This window comes from Pongo abelii, chromosome 7 (genome assembly GCF_028885655.2).
Source record: "Pongo abelii isolate AG06213 chromosome 7, NHGRI_mPonAbe1-v2.0_pri, whole genome shotgun sequence".
In the NCBI taxonomy this organism is placed as follows: domain Eukaryota; kingdom Metazoa; phylum Chordata; class Mammalia; order Primates; family Hominidae; genus Pongo; species Pongo abelii.
This window is the reverse complement of record NC_071992.2, coordinates 45,739,334-45,763,943: the sequence shown is the minus strand read 5'-3', so window position 1 is coordinate 45,763,943 and position 24,610 is coordinate 45,739,334. Positions and strand designations below refer to the sequence as shown.

The 24,610-nt window shown below is 40.0% G+C and overlaps 1 pseudogene; it reads right to left on the bottom strand.

Annotated features, from left to right (window-relative positions):
* Positions 1-15,925: 15,925 nt before the first annotated feature.
* Positions 15,926-24,610, bottom strand: part of LOC129060832 (POTE ankyrin domain family member A-like) — a 48,668-nt pseudogene continuing 39,983 nt past the window's right edge.

Below are 24,610 nucleotides of genomic sequence, written 5' to 3'. Positions count from 1 at the left end.
CCCACCAGGCTCCACCTCCAACATTTGAGATTACAATTCCACATGAGTTTTGGTAGGATCACACAGCCAAACTACATTATTCTGTCCTTGGCCCCGAAAATCTCATGGTTTCCTCACAATGGAAAACAAAATCATGCCTTTTCAAGTGTTTTCCAAATTCTTAACTCATTTCAGCATTAACTCAAATGTATAGAGTACAAAATCTCATCTCAGACAAGGCTACAGTCCCTTCTGCCAAGGAACCTCTGAATTAAAAACAAAGTTCTCTTCCTTCAAGATACAATGATGATATAGGCATTGGGTAAGCATTCCCAATCCAAAAAGAAAACATTTGCCAGAAAAATAACACAAATGCGACCACAGAACCAATGCAAGTCCAAAATCTGGCAGGACAGTATTCATTCAATCTTAAAGCTCCAAAATCATCACAAGAACTCACTCATGTGAGGACAGCATTAAGGAAATGGTATTTAACACCCATGAAGGATCTGGATCCCATCCCCACATTTCACTCCCCACCACCCACCATACTCCTCACAATGCTCCTCATTCCTTCCCCACTTTCCACCCCACACTCCAGAACATGATTAAATCACCTTCCACTAGGTCCCACCTCCAACATCCAGGATGACAATTCCACATGAGATTTGGAAGGGACCCACAGCAAAACCATATTATTCTGCCACTGGCCCCCAAATCTCATGTTCTCATTACGTTGTCAAGTATAATGATGCCTTCCATACAATCCCCCAAATCTTAACTCATTCCAGCATTTACTCAAATGTCCAAAGCATTTACTCAAATGTCCAAAGCATCTGAGACAGTGCTACAGTTCTTTCTGCCCATGAGTCTCTGAAATATAAAGCAAGTTAACTACTGCCAAGACACAATGACTGCAGGGATTGGGAAAGCATTCCAAATTCAAAAGGAAGAATTTTGGAGAAAGTAGAACAAAACACAGCTGAGATTTACAGGCCCCTTCCAAGTCCAAAACCCAGCAGGCCAGTCATTCAATCCTACTAAGGGAGGAGACCACCCCTCGTATCGTCTTATGCCCAGTTTCTGCCTCCAAAGAAAAAAGAAGTAAAAACTAAAAGGCAGAAATGAAATCCACAAGCAGACAGCCCGGTGCCACATCCTGGGCCTGGTAGTTAAAGATCGACCCCTGACCTAATCAGTTATTGCATTAAAAATGTACTGTGAAGATCCCAGTCCTGTCCTGTTCCATTCTACTCACCAGTGTATGCAGCCCCCAGTCACGTACTCCCTGCTTGCTCAATCAATCACGACCTTCTCATGCGGACCCCCTTAGAGTCATGAGCCCTTAAAAGGGACAGGAATTGCTCACTCGGGGAGCTCAGTTGTTGGAGACATGAATCTTGCTGAAGCTCCTGGCCAAATAAATCCCTTTCTTCTTTAACTTGGTATCTGAGGGGTTTTGTCTGAGGCTTGTCCTACTACACTACAACTCCAAAATCATCTTCTTTGAACCTATGTCCCACACCCAAGGCACACAGGACTGAGAGTGGGACTCCCAGGGCCTTGGGTAGCTTTGCACCTGTGGCTTTGCAGGGTTTAGCTCCTGTGGCTGCTCTCAGACTGGGGTTGGTGTTGAGTGTCTGTAGCTTTCCCACATTGAGGGTGCAAGCTGTTGGTGGGTCTATGAATCTGGGATCTGGAAGATGGTGGCCTGCTTCCAGACCCCAGGGTCTGGGGGTGGCTCCAACCCCATATTTTCCATCTGCACTGCTCTGGCAGAGGTTTCCCATGAGGCTCTGCCTCTTGGAAAGGCTTCTGCCTGGATATCTAGGCTTTTCTGTACATTTTCTGAAATCTAGATGGAGGCTCCTAAGCCTGTAGACTCATGCATTGTGTGCCTGCTGGCTTAACACTATGCAAAAGGCAATAAGGCTTATAGAATACATCCTCTGAAGCAGTAACACAAGTTGTACCTGCGCCTCTTTGAGCCATGGCTGGAGCTGGAAATGAGGCTGCACACAGCAGTGGGGCCATAGGTCTGGCCCAGGAAACAATTCTTCTCTCATAGACCGCAGGGCCTGTGACAGTAAGGGCGGCTGCAAAGATCTCTGAATTGCCTTCAAGGCGTTTTCCTCATTGCCCTGGCTGTTAGCACTGGGATCCTTTTTATGCAAATTTCTGAAGCCTTCTTGAATTTTCCCTCCTGGAAATCAGCTTTTCTTTTTGACTACTTGGCCAGACTACAAATTTTCCAAAGTTTTAAGTTCAGCTTCTCATTTAAATATGAGTTCCAACTTGAGGTCATTTCTTCAGTCATGTATAAGAGCACAGGCTGTTTGACACAGACAGGACACCTCTTGAGCTTTGCTGCCTAGAAGTTCATTTCACCAGATACATCCTATATCATCACCCTCAAGTTCAAAGAGTGACAGATCTCAAGGGCAGGGTCACTGTGGAGCCACATTCTTTGCTGCGGCAAAACAAAAGTGACCTTGGCTCCTGTTCCCAGTAAGTTCCTCATTTTCATCTGAGACCTTCTAAGCCTGGCTTCACTGTATGTCCTTCTGTCAGCCTTTTAATTACAATTATTTAACAAGTCTCTACAATGGGTCAAACTTTCCCTCATGTTCCTGTCTTCTTCCAAGCCCTCCAAACTCTCTGACCTCTGGCCATTACTCACTTCTTGTGGGATATGATGAGGTTTCTCTTCAAATAGCCTGATCAATCCTTTATTCTTTCATTCATATTACCCGTGCTCACCCCCTTTTCCTTTTTATCTTTTTCCCTTTCTGCCTTTGTTACATGCCCAGACACACCACAGTACCAGGCTTATCAGTACAAGGTCACATTCCTTTCCTTATTTGGAAAAAAGACTACCTCTCTAGGTCATTGCAGACACCCCTTCCCCTTTTTCCCTCTCTCCCTTACATGCCCACTTTATCTAAAGAAAGTTCAAATGTTTAGCCAACTGGGATTAGTTCAGATTGTGTGACCTGACCCTGGCCAATGGGGAAAGGGTACAGGGGCAGGACTTGCATCAGGAATAAAGGCTCTCATGCCCCTTTGTTCAGATGTGCTCTCATGGTGACTGGCCAACGAGAAGTACCCCTCTGTGCAGAAGTAAAATTGCTTTGCTAAGAGTCCTTTATTTGAGTGTTCAATTTCCTTAGGATTTTGAACATTATTACCAACATTCTGAACCTGCTTCTACATTTTCAGTGATCTTTGTCGCAACCTGGCAATGTGGTGAAAGAAGAAAAGTTCACTTTCAGGGGGAAAATTCAAGGGTTCATATATTTGCATATAAAAGCAGCCCAGTGCTAATAGCCAAGACAATGGGGAAAAGGCCATGAAGGCATTTTATAGCTCCACTTCCCAATACTAATTTTTTGTATGATCATAAAGAAAAGAGTTTTTAATTTTTATTTATTTATTTTTTGAGATGGAATCTCCCTCTGTCACCAGGCTGGAGTACAGTGGTCCTATCTTGGCTCACTGCAACCTCCACCTCCCAGGTTCAAGCGATTCTGTTGCCTCAGTCTGCTGAGTATCTGGGAATACAGGTGCACACCACCAGGCCCAGCTTTTTTTTTTTTTTTTTTTTTTTGTATTTTTAGTAGAGACAAGGTTTCACCCTGTTTGCCAGGATGGTCTTGATCTCTTGACCTCATGATCTGCCCACCTCAGCCTCCAAAAGTGCTGTGATTACAGGCATGAACCACCACGCCAGGCCAAGAAAAGAGGTTTAATTTGCTCAGGGTTCTACAGGCTGTAAAAACAGCAGAGTGGTTTCTGCTTCTGAGAGGACTCAGGAAGCCTGCCAATCTTATCAGAAGGCCAAGAGGCAATGAGAAGTTTCATTTGGTAGAAGTAGGAGCAAGACAGAGAGAGGAAAAAGGTGCCACATGTTGTTATACAACCAGATATCATGAGAACTCACTATCATGAGGTTAGCATCTAGAAGGTGGTGCTTAACCATAGGTGAAAGATATACCCCCCACCCTCAACCAACACTGTTTCCAGGCAAAAGCCTATGGAAGAGGCAGAGCCTCTTGGAGAACCTCTATTTGGGCACTACAGAAGGAAAATATGGGTTTGGAGCCCCCGCACAGGACACAATCCTCCAGACACCAGATTCACAGACCCACCAATGGCTTGCACCCTCAGCGTGGGGAAGCTACAGGCACTCAACACCAGTTCAGCCCTTGAGGGCAGCTGCGGGAGCTAAACTCCGCAAAGCCACAGGTGCATTGCCCTAGTAGAGGTTTTCCATGAGGCTCTGCCTCTGCAGCAGGCTACTCCCACTTCCTACAACCCCCCACCCTCCCACCACCCTACTGAAAACCTACTCTTCCTCACCCCACCTACCACTTTTTCATTCCACCCCCACCCCACTCCCATCCATGATCAAATCACCGTCCACCAGACCCCACCTCAGGGGTTTGAGATTACAATTCCACATGAGGTTTGGTAGGAACACACAGACAAACCATGTTATTCTGAGCTTGACCCCTGGAAATCCCATGTTCTTCTCACAGAGCAAAATGCAATCATGCCTTTTCAAAAGTTTCCTAAGTCTTAATTCATTCCAGCATGAACTCAAATGTTAAAATCTCAAAGTCTCATCTGAGACAAAGTCACAGTCCCTTCTGTTGATGAGTCCCTGAATTCAAAAGGAGTTATTTTCTTTCAAGGTGCAACGATGGTACAGTCATTGGGTAAGCTTTCTCAATCAAAAGGAAGAAATTTCCCACAGAAATAACACAAAAGCGACCACTGGTGCAATGCAAGTCCAGAACCCAGCAAGACAGTATTCATTCGATCTAACAGCTCCAAAATAATCATGAGAAATCACTATCATGAGGACAGCATTAAGGAAATGGTGTTTAACCATTTTTGAAGGATCCACCCCACACTTCCAAATTTCACCCCCCATCCCCACCATAATCCCTCCCATTCTCCTCACCCCCGACCTTCCAGTCCCCACTCTCATCCATGATTAAATCATTTTCCACCAGGCCCTACCTTTAACATTCCCAGTGACAAACCAGTGTGGGGGATCCAACCCCATATTTTCCTCCTGCACTTCCATAGTAGAGGTTTCCCATGAGGTTCTTCCTTTTGGGCAGGCTTCTGCCTGGACACACAGGCATTCCCACACATCTTCTGAAGTCTTTGAGGAGGCTCCCAAGGCTCTAGTCATGGGCTCTATGCACCCAATGGGTTAATACTATGCAGAAGCCACCAAGGCTTGTAGCTTGTACCCTCTGAAGCAGTGACTCAAGTTGTACCTGTGCATCTTTGAGCCATGGCTGACGCTGGAGCTGGAGCTGCAGGGATGCAAGGCTCAGTGTCCTGAGGCTGCACACAGCAGCAGGGCCATGGGTCTGGCCCAGGAAACCATTCTTCTCTCTTAGGCCCCAGGGCCTGTGACACTAAGGGCTGCTGCAAAGGTCTCTGAAATGCCTTCAAGGCCTTTTTCTCATTGTCTTGGCTATTAGCACTGCGCTCCTTTTTATGCAAATTTCTGAAGACTTCTTGAATTTTCCCTCCTGAAAATCAGCTTTTCTTTTTGACCACTTGGCCAGCAGCAAATTTTCCAAACTTTTAAGCTCAGCTTCTCATTTAAATATGAGTTCCAACTTGAGGTCATTTCCTCAGTCACATCTAAGAGCACAGGCTGTTTGACACAGACAGGACACCTCTTGAGCTTTGCTGCCTAGAAGTTCATTCCACCCAGATACACCCTAAATCTTTACCCTTGGGATCAAAGATTCACATATCTTGAGGGCAGGGTCACCAGGCAGCTACATTCTTTGCTATGGTAAGACAAATGTGACCTGGGCTTTTATTCCCAGTATAAGTTCCTCATTTTCAACTGAGACCTTCTAAGCCTGGCCTTCACTATACATCTGTCAGCCTTTTAATCACAATTATTTAAAACGTTTCTACAATAGGCCCAACTTTCTGTCATGTTCCTATCTTCTTCAAAGCCCTCCAAACTCTCTGACCTTTGGCTGTTACCCACTTCTGAACCTGCTTCTACATTTTCAGCTAATTTAGTCACACCTGGCAATGCAGTAAAAGAAGAAAACTCCATTTTCAGGGAGAAATTCAAGAAAGCTTCAGATGTTTGCATAAAAAAGGTAGGCCAATGATAACTGGCAAGATAATGAAGAAAAGGCCTTGAAGGCATTTCATAGCTCCACTTTGCAGTACTAATTTTCTGTGTGATCATAAAGAAAAGAGGTTAAATTGGCTCTGGTTTCTGTAGGATGTAAAGGAAGCACAGTGGCTTCTGTTTCTGGGAGGACCCAGGAAGCCTCCCAATCATACTAGAAGGCTGAGGAGCAATGAGATGTTTCAAATGGCAGGAGTAGGAGAAAGACAGAGAGAGGAAAGAGGTGCCACATGCTTTTATACAACCAGATCTCATGAGAACTATCATGAGGTCCGCATCAAGAAGATGGTGGTTAACCATGGGTGAGGGATCTTCTCCCACCCTCACCCACAACTGTTTTCAGGCAGAAGCCTGCTGCAGAGGCAGACCCTCTTGGAAAACCGCTACTCGGGCACTGCAGAAGGAAACTATGAGTGTGGAGCCCCCATACAGGGGGCCACCATCCTCCAGACCCCAGATTCATAGACCCACCAACAGCTTGCACCCTCAATGTGAAAAAGCTACAGGCACTCAACACCAGCCCAGCCCATGAGAGCAGCCACGGGGGCTAAACTCTGTGAATCCATGGTGCACTGCCCTAGTAGAGGTTTTCTATGAGGCTCTGTCTCTACAGCAGGCTACTCTGCTTCCTACTACCCTTCATCCTTCACCCTCTCACCACCCTACTAAAAACCTACTTTTCCCCACCCTACCCACCCCTTTTCCTTCCACCCCCACACCCCTCCCTTCCATTATTATATCATCTCCCACCAGGCCCTACCTCAAGCATTTGAGATTTCAATTCCACATGAGTTATGGGAGGGATAAATACCATAACCGTATTATTCTGACCTCAACCCTTCTGAATCTCATGTCCTTCTCACAGAGCAAAATACAATCATTCCTTTTCAAAAGTTTCCAAAAACCTTAACTGATTTCAGCATTAATTCAAATGTAAAAAGTTCACTGTCTCATGTAAGACAAGGCTGCCGATGAGTCCCTGAATTTAAAAAGGAGTTCTTTTCTTCCAAGATACAATGATGGTACAGGTATTGGGTAAGCTTTCTCAATCCAAAGGGAAGAAATTTCCCAGGAAAATAACACAAATGGGACCACAGGCCCAATGCAAGCCCAAAATCCAGCCAGCCACTATTCGTTCAATCTTACAGCTCCAAAATCATCATGAGAATCACTATCATGAGGACAGCATGAAGGAGATGGTGTTTAACCATTTGTGAAGGATTCACACCACCCCGACCTTTCACTCCCCCACCACCATAATCCCCGCCATTCTCCCAACCACCTCCCAACTTCCAACCCCCACTCTCATCCATGATTACATCACCTTCCACCAGGCCCCACCTTTAACATTCCCGATGACAATTCCATATGAGTTTTGGTAGGGACACAGAGAAAAATCATATTATTTTGCCCTGGCCCCCCATATCTCATGTCCTCCTCACATTGTACAATACAATATTGCCTTCCCCACATTCCCCCAAATCTTAACCCTTTCCAGCATTTACATAAATGTTTATAGCTTAAAATCTCATCTGACACAGGCTACAGTCCCTTCTGCCCATGAGCCTCTGAAATATAAAGCAAGTTATCTACTTCCAAGGTACAATGGTTGCACAGGCAATGGGTAAGCATTCCCAGCCAAAAGGAAGAATTTTGCCAGAAAGAAGAGCAAAAGCAGATGAGACTTATAGGCCTCATGAAATTCCAGAACACAGCAGTCAGGTCATTCAATCCTACAGCTCCAAAATCATCCTTTTTGCTTCACTGTCCCACATCCAGGGCACAGGGGTGTGAGGGCTGGGCTCCCAAGGCCTTGGGCAGACCTGCACCTGTGGCTTTGCGCTGTTTAGTGACCATGGCTGCTCTCATGGGCTAGGCTGGTGTTGAGTGCCTGTAGCTTTTCCCCTCTGAGGGTACAAGCTGTTGGGGGTGTATGAATCTGAGGTTTTGAGAATGGTGGCCTCCAGTGTGGGGGCTCCAACCCCATATTTTCCTTCTGTACTGCCCTAGTGGAGGTTTTCCATGAGCATCTCCTTCTTTGGCAGTCTTCTGGCTGGACACCCAGGCATTTCCATACATCTTCCAAAATCTATACAAAGGCTCCAAAGCCTCTTCTCTTATGCTTTACACACCCGTTGGCCGAACACTATGTGGAAGCCACCAAAGCTTATAGCTTGCAGGCCCCAAAGTAGTGACCCAAGCTGAATATGTGCATCTTTCAGTCATTGCTAGAGCTGGAGCTGGCACTGCAGGGATGCAGGCAGCAGTGTCCTGAGGCTGCACACAGTAGTGAGGCCATGTGGCTGTTTCAGGAAACCATTATTCTTTCACAGTCCTCAGGGCCAGTGACAGCAATGGCTGCTACAGAGGTCTCTGAAATGCTTTCAGGGCCATTTCCCCATTGTCTTGGCTATTAGCACTGGACTCCATTTTATGTAAATTTCTACAGCCTTCTTGGATTTTCCCTCTGCAAATCAGCTTTCATTTTTGACCACTTAAGGAGGCTGCAGATTTTTCTAACTTTGAAGCTCTGCTTCTTATTTAAGTACAATTTCCAACTTGAAGTCATTTCTTTGATCACACCTAAGAGCACAGGCTGTTCGATGCAGACAGGATACCTCTTGAGCTTTGCTGCTTAGAAGGTCATTCTACTAGATACACCCCAAATGATCACCAGCAAGTTCAAACTTTCACTGATCTCCAGGGCAGGTTCACCTAGCAGACACCTTCTTTGCTAAGGCAAACAAAAGTGACCTTGGCTCCTGTTCCCAGTAAGCTTTTCATATTCATCTGAGATTTTCAAAGTCTGGCCTTCACTATCGATGCTTCTGTCAGCCTTCTGAACATGACTAGTAAAATGCTCTACAATGGTGCAAACTTTTCCTCATCTTCCTGTCTTCTAAACTCTCCAAATTCTCCCAACCTCTGTTCATTACCCACTTCTGAGCCTGCTTCTACATTTCAGCTTTGTCGCAGCCCGGGAATGTCATAAAAAAAGAAACATCCATTTTCAGGGAGAAAATTCGAGCAGGCTTCAGACATTTGCATGAAAACAAGCTGACTGCTGAGAAAATGGGGAAAAGGCCTTGAAGTCATTTCATAGGTCCACTTCAAGGTACTATATTTTCTGTATGATCATAAAGAAAAGAGGTTTAATTGGCTCACGGTTCTGCAAGCTGTAAAGGATGCATGGTGGCTTCTACTTCTGGAGGGAGTCAGGAAACCTCCCAATCATACCAAAAGGTCAAGGGGCAAGGAGATGTGTCACATAGCAGGAAAAGTAGCAAGACAGAGAGAGGAAAGTGGTGCCACACCCTGTAATCCAACCAGATCTCATGAGAACTCTATATCATGAGGAGAGCATCAAGAAGATGATGCTTACCCATTAGTAAAGGATCCACCCTCCACCCTCACCCACCACGGTTTCTAGGCAGAAGCCTGTTGCAGAGGCAGAGCCTCTTGGAAAACCTCTACTAGGGCAGTGTGGAAGGAAAATAGTGGGCTTTGAGCTTCCACAAAGGGGATCAGCATCCTCCAGATTCCAGATTCATACACCCACCAGCAGCTTGTACCCTCAGTCTGGAAAAGCTACAGGCACTCAACAGCAACCCCATCCATGAGAGCAGCCATGGAGGCTAAACGCTGCAAAACCACAGGTGCACTGTCCTAATAGAGGTTTTCCATGAGGCTCTGCCTCTGCAGCAGACTACTCCCCCTTCCTACTACCCTCCACCCTCCCACCACCCTACTGCCAACCTACTTCTCCCCATCCTACCCACCCCTTTTTTCTTCCACTCTCACCCCCCTCCTGTTCATGATCAAATCATTCCCACCAGGCCCTCATCTTTCTGTCATCCCCTAAGCCCTCCAAACTCTCCCATTCTTTGTTACCCACTTCTGAACGTGCTTCTACATTTTCAGATATCTCTGTAACAGCTTGACTATTTAGCAATAACACAAAACCCCATTTAAGGGGAAAAACTCAAGAAGTCTTCAGAAATTTGCATATAAAGAAGCCCAGTGCTGATAGCCAAGTCAAAGGGGAAAAGGCCTTGAAGACATTTCACAGCTGCTCTCTGCAGCACCAAATTTCTGTATTATCATAAATAATAGAGGTTTAATTTAATTAGGCTTCTGCAGGCTGTAAAGGAAGCATTGTGTCTTCTGTTTCTGGGAAGAGTCAGGAAGCTTCCCAATCACACCAGACAGCTTAGGGGCAATGAGATGTCTCCTACAACAAGAGTGGGAGCCACCACTGACCAGGTCCCCACTAACCAGGCTTCCAATGACTAGGTCTCCAGGTCCCCATTGATGAGGCCTTCACTGAGGAGGCCACCACTAACCAGGTCCCTGATCCTGCCCCGACTGGCCAGGTCCTGATGACCAGGTCATCACTGACCATGGGCCACTGACCAGGCCCCTGAGCAACAGTGCTCAAAGTCTCGTTCCAATGCCCCGGTCAGCCCACAGACCATCCCTCCCTGCATGTGTGACCACAGATCAGGCCCTGCGGGTCTTCATGGGACAAGTCCTCTCCTCCAAGACACAGGGAGGGACAGTCAGCCTCAGGCTCCATGTGCCCAGCTTCTCACTCACCCCCCAAGGTCCTCTGGGCCCATCTCAAAGGAGACAGTGAGGTGGCCTGGCACTGCCTGGATGCATCATCTAGCCTATTCCTAAGTCTCAGAGTGGGAGGAAGGGAGAGACATTTGGCAGATGAGACACCCTGTGCTGCTTGGTCTCCCAGGGCCCTTCCTGCAGAGCCCAGGTCTAGAGACAAAGCACAGAGGCTTCAGGGAGATCAATCCAGAACCTTTCAGGCTGAGCCAGGGACCACGTGAGGACTGTCCCCAGACAGTCAGAAGGTTCTTTGCTAGTTTCTTGGTACCTCAGTGGATGCGGCAATGGTTCTTCCTACTGGGGACCAGTAAGTGCGAGCTGGGGAATGCTCATCCTGTGCTTCCTCAGTGGCTCCACCTCTGCTTCTAAGAAAAATCACTCATTCCAGGGCTAGGGCAGAGAAAATACAAGATAAGCTTGGAGCATCTTGTGCCAGAAAGTAAAAAAGTGCTGACAGACTAATGGGGACAAATAAAAAAGAGATAAAGTGAGCTTGAAATGTCTACCACTGGCCTAATCTTGGAGCATTTGAGGACCAGAATCATAAGCTTTCCCTTCTCTGTTATGTATTGGTTTTATTTCTCCATGTAGAACAAAGGAGAGAATAAGAAAATAATCATTTGGCAATCATTACATTAATAATTGCTCAAATACAAGTCATCCATGAAATGCTAAATCTAGTGGGTTTTGAGGAGTAACCAGATATTTGCAGAGCCTCAAAGTATCGCCACACAAAATACTGTTGAACTACAGAAAGGAAATAGTAACACTCTGGGAGGCTGAGGTGGGTGGATCACCTGAAGTCAGTTCGAGACCAGCCTGACCAACATGATGAAACCCCGTCTCTACTAAAAATAAAAAAAAAATTAGCTGGGTGTGGTGGCGGGTGATTGTAATCTCAGCTACTCAGGAGACTAAGGCAGGAGAGTCACTTGAACTTAGGAGGCAGAGGTTGCAGTGAGCCGAGATCACGCCATTACACTCCAGCCTGGGTGACAAGAGCAAAACTTCATTTCAAAAAAAGAAAAAAAGGAAATAGTAACATTAGCATGAACACACCCGGCTGGTACTCCTCAAGTCTCCTATTATATATAGTAGTAAAAGCTGTAAAATGCCAATAAGCCATCAATGACCTCTACTGAAGTATCATTGATGACTTGATTGTTTGGCTGTTTAAACAGCTGAAATCTGGGCAATTTGAGTATGTCAAACTCAACAACACTGGTTTTCATTTACAAGATCAACTTAAAACTTAAAGAGGCTGAAAAATCATTTAAAATACCATATACATGTTCATCACACGTATGATACAAACATATTCTACTTTAGTGAAGATCGTGATGTTACATATTTTATGAGAAGCAATTAAAATGTCATGTACACAGATCAGTAATAAAGTTTTAAGATGTTTTTGGTCTTTTAAATCATAAACTTTTTCCTTAAGATTTTATGGTTTAGATATTCTCTTCATTAGTTGTCACTCATCATCAGTGGATTCTAAAGAAGAAACCAGATGGGAGAAAATGTCCAACACAGCAACAGCTGGAAAGAAAAATAAAGAATTATGTTCCTTACCTAAAACATTTCAGTTAACTATGTGTAAGTTTAAAAACTAAAGAGTTGGCCAGGTGCAGTCACTCACACCTGTAATCCCCACACTTGGGGAGGCTGAGATGGGCAGATCACCTGAGGTTAGGAGTTCGAGACCAGCCTGACCAACATGCAGAAACCCCATCTCTACTAAAAATACAAAATTAGCCAGGCATGGTGGCACACTCCTGTAATCCCAGCTACTCGGAGGGCTTAGGTAAGAGAATCATTTGAACCTGGGAGGAGGAGGTTGCAGTGAACCAAGACATACCATTGCACTCTAGCCTAGACAAAAAGAGCAAAACTCCATCTCAAAATAAATAAATAAATAAAGAGAACTTTATCAGGGTTAATAAGAATGAGAAATATGTATGTACAATTATAATACAAAATTACTATTAAATAGAATTTGCTTGTATTTACACATGGAATTAATTACAATTGTGGTTAAATACGAGCGCTTTTTTATTTTTCATTCACATACTCAACAGCCATGTACTAAGGTACTAGAACCAGCACTGGAATTACAAGATGAAGATAGTACGGCCCACCTCTCAACAATCATATCCTATAATCTGAAAACACAGACAGGCAGGCAATGTCCACATAGAGTCATAGATGCCATGACAGGTATACAGCAGGGCACTACTGGAACACACTGAAGGGTCATCTATTCCAGGTTTGTGTCAATATCATAGGCTTTCTGGTGGAGAAGATAGGTAGGTTGATGCCTGAAGGACGTGGAAAAGATTGCCAGATAGAGGAATGAGATGAAGGCAAAGAGCCTGAGATGAGGAAGAACCCTGTGGAGTTCCACTCCATCCAGTTTGGTGCTAGAGCAAAGGGCAGAGTGTGATAAGTGGCTAGAGACAAGGCTGAGTAACTTGATGAGAATCACATTGATGTGGGTGTTTTTATTCCATGGTGAAAAATTTGGAACTTTTCCTGAGAACAAAAGTAAGCCAATGACAAAGTAAATGACAGAAAATTTAAAATGTCCCGTCAAGTGACTGCTTATGAATGGTTATGGCTCAGCTGAGTATTTCTAAATGAGCATGAGGTCTGTTGGTCTTAAATCTCTACCAGAACCCTGAGAACCTGATGATGCCTTTGTTTGCTGAGAATTGTTTCAGTGTGCTGGCTGACAGTTCCATGAGGATGGTAAAAGTGAATAAAGTGTAGAGCCAGTAAAAAAGGGATGCATAGACTTCTTGGGAATTTTTTAAGCTATGGAACATGATGAATTAATGGTGCATAAGTATACTCTTCATTGTGAAAGTTTTTGTTTTCACATCTGTCGTTAGATGTATGTAAGAAAAGAATAACATAGTATCTACTAACCCAACAATGAAAAGGAATGCCATTTGCTATTTACAGTTTATTTCTAAAATAAGTCTAAATTTAATTAATAAATTTTGGCAACATACTTTTCTTTGTTTCTCTAATTATTTGTTCTACACAGTCCAACTCCATCTAAAGTAAAAATAATAATAATGTTTAAGTTAAACAAGAGACATTATCGTGAGAATAATCTCACTTACAAAATGTGGCCTTTCGTATATTTAGTGACTACACATAACCTGAACACTTGTTTAAATAGAAAAATAATCATATAAATAAAATAAAATTTCTACTTATTTTAAGTTTAGATAATAGAGGATATATCTGTGTAATGCTGTTTAGATTTATCTGATTAAAATTAATATTGGTCTATTGTACATAAATAATTTTAGAAAGGTGGTGTTTTATTAGTACAAAGGTTAAACAATTAAAATCATGTTTTGCAATGAATACATTGCTTCAAAACTCTTAGCAAAACTCTACCCTTTATAAAAGTTTAATCCAATTTTTACTTCAGTAAACTTTTCCTTAAAAAGAAATTTCTATTCTCCACTTACAGTAACCTTTTTTATAGTAAATTTTTTTCTAGATTGTATTCTAAATTAAGGTGGTACCTGTGTAGGTTTCTTCCAAAGGTATATTGAGGAATGCTGAGGTTTGGGGTCCAACTGAACCCATCACTCAGGTAGTGAGCATAGGACCCAATAAGTAGTTTTTCAACCCTGGCCTACTCTGTCCCTCCCTGTTCTTATTTCCCAGTGTCTACTATTCCCACGTTTATGACAGTGTGCACCCAATGCGTATCTCCCACATTATGAGTAAGAACATGACATATTTGGTTTTCTGTTTCTATGATAGTTTGCTTAGGATAATAGATTCCAGCTGTATCCATGTTGGACATGATTTTGTTGTTTCTATGGCTACATAGTAATCCACGGTGTATGTGAAATTTTCCAATCTACTTTGGATTTTCAGTCTACCTTGGATGCACCTTGGTTGACTCCATGTCTTTGCTATTGTGAACAGTGCTGCAAGGAACATACATGTGCATGCATCTTTTTGTTACGATGATTTATTTTCCTTTAGGTATACCCCTAGCATAGTAATGGGGTTGCTGCATCCAATGATCATTCTTAGTTCTTAACTTCCAAACTGCTCTCCATAGTAGCTGAACTAATTTTTTATTGCCACCAACAGTGTGTAATTTTTCCCTTTTCTCCAATCCTCCCAACACCAGTTTTTTTTTTTTTTGACTTTTTAACAATATTCATTCTGATGGTGTGAGATGGTATCTTATTGATGTTTTGTTTTGCATTTCTCTGATGATTAGTGATAAGCAATTGTTAATATGTTTGTTGGCTACTTATATGTGTTCTTTTGAAAAGTGTCTGTTCATGTCCTTTGCCCAGTTTTTAATGGAGTTATTTTTTGCTTGTTTATTTGTTTAGGTCCCTTATGGATTCTGGATAATAGGCCTTTGCTGTATGCATAGTTTGTGAATATTTTCTTCCATTCTGTAGGCTGCCTGTTCCATCCCTTGATAGTTTCTCTTGCTGTGTAGAAGCTCTTCAGTTTAATTTGATCACACTTGTCAATTTTTGTTATCCTTGCAATTGCTTTTCAGGACTTAGCCATACATTCATTGCCAAGCACTATGTCCAGAAGAATATTTCCTAGGATTTTTATAGTCAGAGGATGTACTCTTATGTAAGAAGAGCACAAGGCTTTTAAAATAAAAATGGAAATGAATCTTTTAGTAATTTATGTTTATTTAATTCATAAAATGCACTTATTTTGGATTCTATTAAATAATAAATACCCATGTGTGATTAAGTGTTTGGATGCCAATCATTCCCTCGTGAGTATGGGTGGGAAGAGGTGAGATGGTACAAAGAAACCTTAAAAGTGGCATGAACCACAGCCAAACTACAATCAATTAGAGCATAAGCCAAAGCATCTCAAAGTATACCTTCAGTTATTAGGCAATAACATGCAATTTCTAAAATCTAACTTAAATGCAGCCTTTAAAGAAAGTTAAAATGTGTCAGTTTATTTACATTTACTGAATAAAGTTAGCAAATGGGTGTCTCTTGAAAATTAGAGCTCTGGGGAATTAAAAAAAAAAAAGTAAAGTTCCCATTTCCTTTCTGTGTTAATACAGCTAACTATAATCTTTACTTAACATGCATAAGTCAACTGAACAACTCAGTATTTCACAAAATTAAAAACAAGAATTTTATTAGTGAAATAAAACCCAAAAGAGAAAAGGTAATATAACTAATCTCAGTCATGTGGTTCATGCAGTTATTTGAAGTCTGTGGGTTTGAAGTAGGAATTCTTACAGGTGTTTTGGGAATACATTTTCTGTTGAGTCCTATACTATTAAGATTTTCAACACGAGGTGACTCTGAGCCTGGCCTCGTAGAAAGAGCACTGAGAAAAGCTTTCATCCACTCTTTCTCCATATGGAGCTTCGTGCTGATCACTGTTATTTCCTTATTCAATCTGTGAAGATAGCAAAGACAAATGCTTAGTATTTCATTTTTCCTTAAATAAGTCTTAATGACTTCCACTTTTTTAAAAGTTGCCGAGAGAGTAAACCAAATTACCCACTAAACAGTGTTTTCTCACCGAAGATGTGTGAGAGCATATCTGTTGTAACCAATTATAATTTTAAAATCATTCAAAAGAAGTACATGTGTTTCTAGGGTGATTTCTACTGAATAAGCAATTCAAACAAAGTAGAGGGGGAAGAGAAATGGCTATCAGTAATGTGGGGCTGAACAGGTAACACTTGCTGCTTTCTAAAATGACTCTACTTGTAAGATTTGGAAAATTCTATTAGAAATACTTGTATTTAAAGGGTAACTATGTGACAAAATGAATATGTTAAGTTGTTTGACTATAAGAACCACTTCACTATAAATACATCAAAACGTCTTGTTGTACTCCTTAAATAACATACATTTAAGAAATCTAAAATGAATCAAAAAAAAAAAACCGCTTGAAATACTTGTGTTTAGTAAATCAGTTTCAGGTTTCACCTTTGTACATTTCACCCATTATCTAGGAACAATTAAGCATTTGGCACTGATGAATAATTCTGAGCAACAACTCATAGTAGAGAAGTAGATGGCTCGGTTGGTGATCGAAAAGAACTAAAGCATCTCTGAAGACAATTAGCCCCTAACATTGTGACCAATGCACTGGAGATGGGATTTTTTCTTTCTATCTTCCACACACCCCTTCAGGCTGAACAAGGTGTTATTTTAAACCACTTTGTGAATTACACTTCCTTTCATTCCTGTAATAATTATTCCCTATTTCACAAGAATGCCTTTCTGTAGTTTGAAAATGTTACAAAGAATAGTCTTTCTTAAGGTGCCCTATAGTGATAATACTAAAGATCACAATCAAGGACAGTTCCATGCCTGAGGGCCAGGATGTACCCAGAGTAGCAGTAGTACTTGACACTTTGGGTTTAGATTGTGATGTACCAAAAAGTAAATTAAACTCATTAATATTTTTACTTAGGGAAATTCTGACAAGTAATTTTATAACAAGATCACTTTATTAATTATAATGATTCAAAAATACTTAGTGAAAAAAACTAATAGATCAAGTTAACTACATGAGATTTTTTCAGGAAAAAAAAGCCATACAAAAGAAAGAGAGAGAGAGAGGAAGGAGACACAGAAACTGTCCTTGACTAACATTTTAAAGGTAAGATTATTTACTGACATTATTTTCCAAAATTATATTGTCAAGTTAGCATTCACTTTCCACTAATCTCCTGAAGGCATCTCACTAAATTATGCTTTCAAAACAAATTAATAAGCTTATTCCATTTTCTATGAGTGTATGTTTAGTAGTGTTAGTATTAATGCAATCTGGTCATTTAAAAAGTAATAGAATCCATTTATAATTTTAAAAACTGAACAATGAACAATATAGCTTAAGACCAATTCAAAAGTATCATTTAATTTCTAAATCACAATCTTCTCTTTTCCTAATAGTCTTATGCCTACAGGTATTAATAATCAAGTGAGTCTATAGTGAGAATCATTACCCTGAAAGATCAATTTTGTTATAATAATGATGGAAGTTTAAATATTTAAAAGAAAAACACAGATGCCACCTGTTTCTAGAACTCTATAAATTGCTATGAGAGGCAGAGTAAACACAATACATATAATATCTAAAATGTAATTTGCAGTGAAATAAATGAAAGCACATTACAGATAAACTTACCTGATTTAAAAACTAACCTGTTAATGGATTTCTTCTATTTTTTTTCTATTGCTGGCATTGCTTTTTCTTCTAGCTCCAATTTATATTCTTGTACTTTACTAAGTTCTACCATATTTTTCCATATGTGTCATAAGATTTGCTATTCCTTCTTCCAACATCTTTTTATTTTCCTCAAGTTTTTCACATTCCTGTTGTACTTTTTTCATAGATAACTCCTGTTGAGTAACTTGTTTTCAGCCATAGACACATTGTAAAGATACAGCTTCCAGTTCTGCTGTGAGATCATCAAACTGCATGAATGAAATAATACAGCTTGATAATGAAGTAGCTGAGAATAATCTAATAAAACCAATAAAAATTTTGGTTTAATAATAAACCAATAAAACTTTTGAAATACATGTACTTGGAATAAAATATTACCTGTAATGTAGCAGATTCCTCAAATGTTAACCCTTAAATTACTCAGAAATTCAAGAACAAAATTAGACCACCATGAGTCACAAAAATATATTCTTTACTATCATCATATTTGATGCAGAATTTTTGCACTTGATCTTTCATTATTCTGATTGTTTCTTTTTGTTCCTCCTTAAGTGGCTCTAAGTTCTCTCTTAGGAGAAAGTTTATAAACCTCTTCCCTCATCATCATTCCCCATAATTTGTCAAAAAAAGTTTCAGAGATATCATATTAAGATATTTAGGCCAACATCAATAAATGGCTCTCAGAATAAGACACTGAAAATAATATAATACTCTGTGCTAGGCATGGTGGCTCATGCCTGTAATCCTAGCAGTTTAGGAGTCTGTGGCAGAAAGATCACTTGAGGCCAGGAATTCGAGAGCAGCCACAGAAACATAGTGAGACCCCACATCTCTACAGAAAAAATTATTTTTAATTATCCAGGCATGGTGGTTCATGCCTGTACATCCAGTTCGTTGGGAGAATGAGGCAAAAGGATGGCTTGGACACAGAGTTCAGGGCTGCAGTGAATTATGACCACACCACTGCACTTCTGCCTGGATAACAGACAAAGACCATATCTCAAAAAAAAGAGACAAAATAATGAATCCTGTAAATAAGGATTCTAATGTCATAAGCCTTTCCCTAAACTGCAAATGTTTTATGCTAATTTGAATTGCATTTTAAGAAGTAATGATTCTTAGGGTAAAGTCTATGGCATACAGCACCCAGAAATAAATCCACATATTTACAGCCAACTGATTTTGGACTAAGACGCCAAGAACACACATTGGGGAAAGGACACCCTCTTCAAATGAATGCCACTGGGAAAACTGAATATCCATATGGAGAACAATGATAATAGATTCCTATCTAACATCAATACCAAAATAAACTCAGAATGGATTGAAGACTTAAATGTCAGGCCCAAAATTATCAAACTAGTAGTAGTAAATATAGGAAAAATGCTTCAGGACATTAGTCTGCACAAAGATTTTTATGGATAAGACATCAGAAGCATAGGCCAAAAACAAATGATAGACAAATGGTACCACATTAAGCTAAAGAGCTTTTGCCCAGCAAACAACTGAGTAAAGAGAAAACCTGTAGAATGGGAGAAAATACTTTCAAACTATTCATCTAATAAAGGACTAATATCCAAAATATACAAGAACGCAAACACTTGACATTAAAAAAATAATCTGAATTCAAAATAAGGCAAAAGATCTGAATAGACATTTCTTTTTTAAAGAAAGAAATACACATGGCAAATAAATACATTTAAAAATGCTCGGTATCACTAATCATCAGGGAAACACAAATCAAACCTACAACGAGATATAATCTCACTCCAGTTCAAATAAATGACTATCATTGAAAAGACAAAAAATAACAAATGCAGGTGAGGTTTCAGAGAACAGTAAACTCTTATATGCTGGTGGTAGGAAGGTAAATTAGTGCAGCCACTACAGAAAACAACATGAGATTTTCTCAAAAAACTAGTATTGGAACTGCTGAGGGATCCAGCAAACCCACTACTGAGTATTCAGCCAATAGAAAACAAAAGATCAAAAGGATAACTGTACTCATACATTTATTGTAGCACTATTTACAACAGCTAATGTATGGAATCAACCCATACATCCATCAACAAATGGACAAAAAAATGTAGTATACATACAAAATGGAATAGTATTCTACATACAGAGGAATGAAATCTTGTTATTTGTGGCCACGTGGATGAGTCTGGAGAATGTTAAGTGCAGGCACAGAAAGAAAAATACTGCACATTCTCACTCGTGTGTGGGAGCTAAAGGAAAATTGAAGGCTGGACAACATGGTTCATGCCTGCAATTTCCTAGCACTTTAAAAGACCAAGGCAGGAGAACTGCTTGAGGCCAAAAGTTCCAGACCAGCCTGGGCAACATCATGAGACCTCATCTCTACAAAGTAAAAAATCAGACAGGTGCAGTGGTGCACACCCATAATCCTGGCTGCTCAGGAGGCTGAGGTGGGGTGATCACATAAGCCCAAGAGTTTGAGGCTGCAGTGAGCTATGATCAAATCATTGTCTCTAGTCTGGGTGACTGCAGTTGCCCAGAGCCCAGACTAGACTAGCAAGACCCTGTCTCTTAACAACAACAAAAAAGCTCAAGGAAGTAAGGGAGGGGAGGCTGGTTAATAGATACAGAATTACAGTTATATAAAAGGAATGAGTTCTCGTGTCCTGTAGCATTGTAGGGTGAATATGCTTAACTATGATTTATTGTATATTTTCAAAAAGCTGGAAGACTTTTTGAAAAATGATTGAGGTAATAAATATGCTAGTAATACCTTGATCATTACACACTATATACATGTATCAAAATATAACTCTATAGCTCATAATTTTGTATATACATGTCAATTAAAAACAAAAGAGAAGATAAATTCATCCCACTAAAAAAATAGAATATGGACCAAACTTACTGACTTCCTTCTAATGAAAAGAATGCAGTAAAAGCGATTCCATGTGGCTTCTCTATCTCCAACTGCTTTCCCTTCAAACCCAGCCCCCAGACCAAGAGAGAGCTCAGGCCACAAAGAGAGCCTGAGCGTGCCAGTGTCAGTGTTCATGCTGCCTGCCCAAACCAAGGTTCCAGCCAATGGCCAGCATTAACCATCAAACACATGGTTGAGCAAAGCATCTGACGATTCCATTTCCCCAGTCGTTCAGCTGTTCCTAGGGAAGCTGAGGGGAGCAGAGACAAGCTGTCCTGGCCAAGCTTTTTCCAAGCCACAGATTCATGAGCAAAATAAATGTTGTTCTTTTTTAGTATTTTTATTAGAGACGGGGTTTCACCATCTTGGCCAGGCTGGTCTTGAACTTCTGACCTCGTTATCCATCCACCTCTGCCTCACAAAGTGCTGGGATTACAAGCGTGAGCCACCGCGCCCAGCCCTAAATGTTTCTCTTTTAAGCCACTAAACTCTGGGTAATTGTTAGAAAAAAATGATTTTAAAAAAGAGACAACAGGAAACATAACTTACGCAGCAGAAAAGAGTCTCCTTTAAAGTAGAATCAAATAAATGTTGAGATTAATTTATTGATGACAAGCATTATTGAGAAGCAGCAGGTAACTGGGAGAGAGACATAAGTTCCTGAGGATGAACCTTTCCCTAAAACTCCCTTCAATTATGAACTCTGATAACAAGGCAAGGGTGTCTCCTTAGAATTTACCCTCAAGTTAGGAAATAAGACTGGAAAGCAAGAAGACGTGATTTGGAAAAACAACTAGAACTACTTGGTTAAATAACCAAAATCAGACAGTTTACCTGATTTCAATTAACTAAAAATTCTAAAAGTAAGCAGCTTTGAGTATTTATTAATCAATCTAGTATTCCATTTTCATTTTCCTTTACTCAGTGAGGAAATAAGGAGAACACGATGGAATTATTTTTAATCTTTACAGAAGTAAAATAAACGTAGTGTGCCTTGAGTGTTAAGAAATCAAATGCGATTTCTCCTTCATCCTTACTTCAAGCTTGTTTGTATGGAGAAGTTAAGACCATCCAATCTCTATGTTATACCACAACGCTTCTCTATAGCACACAAGTTGACTCTGAAATTTTAAAATTCAAATTACTAATCTACTATTTGTCTCTGATAAATTTCCTGAACATTACCAGATTTTTAAGCGCTGCACTCCTAAAAATTTTTCTTGGAATGAGTTAAACTTTTTATTCCAAAAATCTTCTAAGCTAGAAAGCACAGCTGTGCATCTGTTTCAGTAAAACGAGGTCAATACAGGGAACTGTGGTTTCTGAGAATGGAGGATCTGCACCAAGAAAAGGATTAGCCATAGTGCTACACAAGAGAACCAGCTACCAGGTGGAAAAAGGATCTGCATATTGAAAGATGATAACTTCACTTGATTTCCACTGAGGAAAGCTGGCAGCTCAGACGTAAACTTCTCCTTCCTAGATGGTAAGCATCTATGGATGATTCTATGAATTATAATGAGTTAATAAGACATAATGCACTAAATAGTAGGCTATGTCAGCGGATCCTGTGACCAAAATTTACTGAAAATGAAACAATAGAGGGAGGCACTGGATAAGAGACTAAAGGCTTGAATGGAGGAAAAAAAAGAAATGAATTGTGTCTTGTAAGCCTGACTTCTCATCATGTCTTAGGATAAGTAAAGTATAAGCTGGCCACAGACTCTCTGGAGATGCAGAAGGTGAAGTTAAAGATGTTCCACTATATTTAATTTTTATTATGACATAAGATAACTGGTAATATGCAACATGATTGAAAAAAACTTATTAAATTCAATTTGGCCCTGGCATAAGAATAGACAAACAAAGAACTGATCATTAAAAAATAAACCTGCATATTTACAGTCAATTGATTTTTCACAAGGTTAACAAAACAATGAAATGAGAAAAGAATAGTCTTTTAGACAAATGGTGCTGGGACAACTGGGTATTCATATGCAAAAAAATAATAAAGTTGGACTCTCACTAAATACCATACTTAAAAATTAACTCAAAATAAAACAGCTAACTGTAACAGCTAAAACTCTAAAACTTTCAGAAGAAAACACTGGCATAAATCTTTGTAACTACATTTGGCAGTGTTTTCTTAGCTCTGACTCCAAAGGAAAAATGGATTCAATGGACTTCAAAACTGAAGAATGCTGTGTGTGAGATAACAGTCAAGAAAGTGAAAAGTCAAGTCAATGAGTAGAAGAAAATATTTGGAAAGTATATATCTGATAAGGGACTTATACCTAGGATATATAAAGAACCCTTTCAATTCATAAATAACAAGATAACCCAATTAAAAATGGGCAAAGATTTTGAATAGAAATTTTGCAAAGAAGATATGAAGATGGATATAAGCACATTAATAGATGCTTAATGTAATTGGTCATTAGGAAAATATAAATAAAATCCACCATGTGGTATCACTTCACACCACAGAATGAAATATTTGTTCAATAAAAAAGATAGAAAATAAGTGTTAGCAAAAATGTAAAGAAATTAAAGCCCTTATACAATGCTGCTGGAAATGTAAAGTGGTGCAGCCACTTTGGAAAACAAACTGGCAGCTCCTCAAAAGGTTAAGCATGAAGTTACCATAATGTAAGCTGACCACATGTTCCTTCAAGAAGCAAACAGTGAAATTAAAGGCAACCTAGTACTTGAATTTCTATTCTTACTTTAAGCAATTGGTAATAATAAGTAACATGATTGGAAAAAAATTCTAAAATTTGCTTTGGTAATGGCATAACAGTAGACATAAAACAACATATTAGAATTGAGAATCCAAAAATAAACTCACATTTATGGTCAATTGATTTTCAACAAGGGTGCCAAAAAGAACAACACTTAAAAAAGAATATTAATTTGTTTAAAAGAATAGTCTTTTCAGCAAATGGTGTTGGGAAAACTGGGTATCTACATGCAAAAGAATAAAAATAGACTCCTAGCATATGCTGTATCTAAAATTAACTCAAAATAGAATCACTAAATATAAGAGCTAAAACTATAAAATTTTTAGAAGAAAATATAGACATAAATCTTTGTGACTGCAAAAAAAGATTAATGACTTTATCAAAATTTGAAATGTCTGCACGTGAACAGACATCATCAAGAAAGTTTTAAAAAAGCCTATTGAGTGAAAGAAAATACTTGAGAATCATATCTGTTAAGGATCTTATGGATTCACAAACAAAAAGGCAACCACATTTAAAAATAGGCTGCATTTTAATAGACATTTCTCCAAAGAAGATACACAAGTCACTCCGAAGCACGTAAAAAGATGATTAAAGTAATTAGTCATTAGGGAAATGCAAATCGAACCAGAATGAGGTATCATAGGGAATTAGGGAAATGCAAATTGAACCAGAATATGGTATCATTTCATGCCACTAAGATGAAATCTTTTCTTAATAAAAAATGTGAAAATGTTGGCAAAGATATAGAGAAGTTAGAACCCTTACACAATTCTGATAGGAATGTAAAATAATACAGCCACTCTGGAAAACAGACTGGCAGCTCCTCAAAAGGTTACATATAGAGTTACAATATGACCCAGCAATTCCACTGGTATGTATACACCCAAGAGAAATGAAAATACAAAAACTTGTACATAAAAGCAGACATGATTAATAGCCAAAGAATGGAAACAATTCAAAGGT